Raw genomic sequence first — 4146 nt, forward strand, 5'->3', positions numbered from 1 at the left:
TAAAATATCTTGTAAAATATTTAGTTTTCGATAATCTTACCGTAATACTTTTATGTACAGAATAATGAGATAAATTAATTAGTCTAAAAAAATAATTGTTTTTAAGAAAAATTCAATTTGTTTTTTTTTACACTGATTGATTTGTCTCATTATTCTGTACATAAAAGTATTACGGTAAGATTATCGAAAACTAAATATTTTACGAGATATTTTATTTTTTATATCAAAATATGTCAGATTAAGATATAAAATAACTCAAAAAGTACTTAATGAAAACATACTTTATTATAGAGTTTTGAAAAGGTCTCGATAAAGGCTATAAGAATACGCAATAAAAAATAGAGATTCCAATTTAAAAAATTCAATATGACCTTGATATGATCTTAACAATGCCACCCAAGGTCTAACTAATATTCCTATCTCTTTTCCCCCTCAGAACCAAACAACTTTTGTCTAAAAAGTTTCCTTCTAAAACTTACAGGTTTTGAGATATTTGCCTGTTAAGATTAAAAAGACTCACCCTGTATATATGAGTGATATGTATTTTGTCTAGTATTCTATATAACTATATATATATATTATACTTCTAACGAATTATCTTGAGCGGAGATATATTACATAAAACGCATAAAATTATAAATAGAATTCTACTTCAAATTTCGTATATTCGACGCGATTTATGGAGTATCTAAAATGAATATTACATTTATTTCATCTAGACATATTCTACACACAATACTATTCCTGTCGTGAAGATCAATAATACTTTAACTTCCGGTTTTGGCATTTTCAGATGTATCGTATTTAGACATTCTGAGAAGAATTGACGATATTATCACCAAATGAAAACAGATATATCACATTTAAAAAAAGAAAAATATATAATATATGTATATACAGAGTGTCCGACAAGTAAATGACCAACCGAAAGATGGAGGTAGATTGGGTCAAACTGAAAAGAAAAGTTCTATACTATTTTGCGATTTTCGTAATAATTATTGAGAAATTAATTTAAAAAAAATCGACTAAATCGCGCGATTATAAGTGTGCAGTGAGAAGAGACAACCCAAAAGTAGGCGGGCGACGAAGTTTTGGGAGGAGCGCTCTACAAATGACAACAATTACGTACGAGCGGTACATAACAATGAATTCTTGCATCCTAGGTCCTAGCAACCACATAATACTCGCGCATAGACTTATATAATAGACTGCGCGTTCCCGTAAGAGGAGCTGAATACTACATTAAAAAGAGAGAACAATAGTGTCCGAGATGCTGTCTCTTTCTAATACGAGAGTTGGTGGGGGACTTGGCGAACGCATCGGAGGAGGACGAGATTCGCCGAATGGATAGAAACAGGCCATCTTTCCCCTTCTCTCTACATGTGCGAGAGAGAAAACATACCGGACTGACTAGCTCTGTCCTTCAGATCTTATCATCAGCTCGCTCATAAGAGCGCGCTGTCTATTATTTACTTTAATCTTAATCCTTTTTGTTCCGGGCCTATCTAGTAAAGTTTATGATTAATTTCAAAATAAGTCGATCAGTTTGGCACGGGGCACTTTTAAATTCAAAATTGGTGATCAATGTAATCGACGTTATTACAGTAAGGATTAAGTAATTTTATGATTTACTATTTGTAATAAAATCCGCAATATAATAGTGCCATTTTATATATTATACAAAATATTTATTTGGAACATAATAGTGTAATTTTTTAATAAAAATAAAATGCATTTTAATTTTCTCGAGAGAATCTATAATATATCTATAAATGCAAGATTGATTTTATGACAAATACTATTTTAAATTACAAATCCTCACAAACTGAATTGTGTCTAAGTATTTGGCTAGTTAACTATTGATTTCATATTTAGTTTTTATTTTTTATTTTTTAGGGGAAAATTTTTTAAATAATTACACTGTTCAATAATAAATTTGCCTTAAGTTCTACCAAGTCATTTTTGATAGATTTTTTAGCGCTGATTACGGATCTGGCTGTAAAAATGGCGTATCACGTCAAATTTTTGAGAAAACTTCAGTCAAAGTTGCTAAAATAAGCGTTTTTGATACTTTTGCGTGAATTGTATTTTCCAATGGGGTGCTACTGTGCTACAGACGACAGCGACAGCTCAAAATAAAGCTCAAGACTTATACTTTATGATAAAAATGCCAGAAGTCCCAGGCAGGAAAGGTTTTCCTGAAAAAAAGTGGTCGAAACGTAAGAAACATCTATCGTAGTGTCCCCCAGTCATACGTCTTCAATTGTCCGTTACTAAAATTTTTTAAATCATTCTAATCATGAAAGTCGGTATGTATACATTTGCCTGATCACTCATCACGAATTATGTGTTAAAATTTTAAAAGTATAAGTCTTGAGCTTTATTTTGAGCTGTCGCTGCCGTCTGTAGCACCTCTCCATTGAAAGATATAATTCACGCCAAAGTATCAAAAACGCCTATTTTAGCAACTTTGATTAAGGTTTTCTCAAAAACTTGATGTAATAAGCCATTTTTATAGCCAGATTTGTAATCAGTGCTAAAAAATCTACTAGAAATGACTTGGTAGAACTTAAGGCAAAAAAAGTTCTTATTTTGTCGACCAGTGTTATTTTTTAAAGGTAAATATTTTTTTAAACTTTGTTGCGTACAAAGGATATTTTTTATGTACTTGGCGTACTTTTTTTTATCTTTGTGAGGTTTTTTTAGTGGAATATCACTGCTTTTCAAGAAAACTTAAAATTTAAATTTTTTTTTGCAGAATACAAAGTATTACATTATACATAGTATACATGGATGTGGTTTTTTTTAAAGATTTATTCAATAGAAAAGAAATTCTTTTTTAGAAGAAATTATATACGTATAAATAGTATATAACAAATTTAAATAATCGCGGACTAGTAAGAGCCAGACACGGATGATAGTGCGTCAGTTTCATAAAAAAATTAGTTTTCTATGAAACTGATTATGTGCACAGGGCACGAAATTTACTTGGTTTGATACCAAGAATTAAAATTAATCTCAATTCGAGATTTATAATAACCCCTCTTTACCCCCCTGGAAAAACGAAAGCGAGACTTCGCCCCGATATTTTTCTCGCCTTCGTTTTTCCAGGGGGGTAAAAAGGGGTTATTATAAATCTCGAATTGAGATTAATTTTAATTCTTGGTATCAAACCAAGTAAATTTCGTGCCCTGTGCACATAATTAGTTTCATAGAAAACCTATTTTTCTATGAAACTGACGCACTACCATCCGCGTCTGGCTCTTACTAGGAGAGCCTTAATTTCTTAAATTGTAGATAGTATATATTTACAAAGCTTATACCATATTGAATTTCAGTGGACACAATCACAACGTGTCTTAATGCTCGATCTTTTATTGTCCATCACTTAACGGATTTTAAAACACGATATAATTTTAATAAAATATAATTTTATTTTTGTAGATATAATTTTACAGAAGTTAAACTATATAGGTATTTTATAGATATAATTTTCATACAGAAGTTAAATTATATAATCAATAATAATAATATAAATGGTGTAAGTGAATAAATATCAAAATATAGAAAGTAATAGAAAAAAAATTCTTTTACGAAGCGGATGGACTTGTTTCATATTCATATATTTAATATGAACATGAAACAAGTCCATTATTCTATTGTATAAACGCATATACAGGGTAGGCCATTTTAATGTATCCACTAAAATATCTTAAAATCTATAAGTTTAAGACAAAAATGTTTTAGACAAAAGTTGTATGATTCACAGGGGGGCGCATGATGAAAATATGGACTTGATCTTGAATGACCTTTTTAAGGCCAAGTCAATGTGATCGATGTTTTCTTAAATGGAACCCCCCATTTTTTATTGCATATTCTTGTAGCTTATCTCGAGAGCTTTTCAAAACACTATAATAAAGTATTTTTTCATTAAGTACTTTTTGAGTTATTTTATATCTTAATCTGACATATTTTGATATAAAAAATAAAATATCTCGTAAAATATTTAGTTTTCGAGAATCTTACCGTAATACTTTTATGTAAAGAATAATGAGACAAATCAATTAGTATTAAAAAAATAATTGTTTTTAAGAAAAGTATATAATTATTTACAATGTATTTTTTTAAACAATTATTTGTTTTTTT

General features: G+C 29.5%; 1 protein-coding gene across 4 annotated transcripts in view; it reads right to left on the reverse strand.

Annotated features, from left to right (window-relative positions):
• LOC115238549 (putative fatty acyl-CoA reductase CG5065) overlaps nucleotides 1-4146 on the reverse strand; it is a 54315-nt gene that overhangs the window by 8825 nt on the left and 41344 nt on the right. The window lies entirely within an intron of this gene.

The sequence above is a fragment of the Formica exsecta genome, unplaced genomic scaffold, assembly GCF_003651465.1.
Source record: "Formica exsecta isolate Colony F162 unplaced genomic scaffold, ASM365146v1 scaffold348, whole genome shotgun sequence".
Lineage (NCBI taxonomy): Eukaryota > Metazoa > Arthropoda > Insecta > Hymenoptera > Formicidae > Formica > Formica exsecta.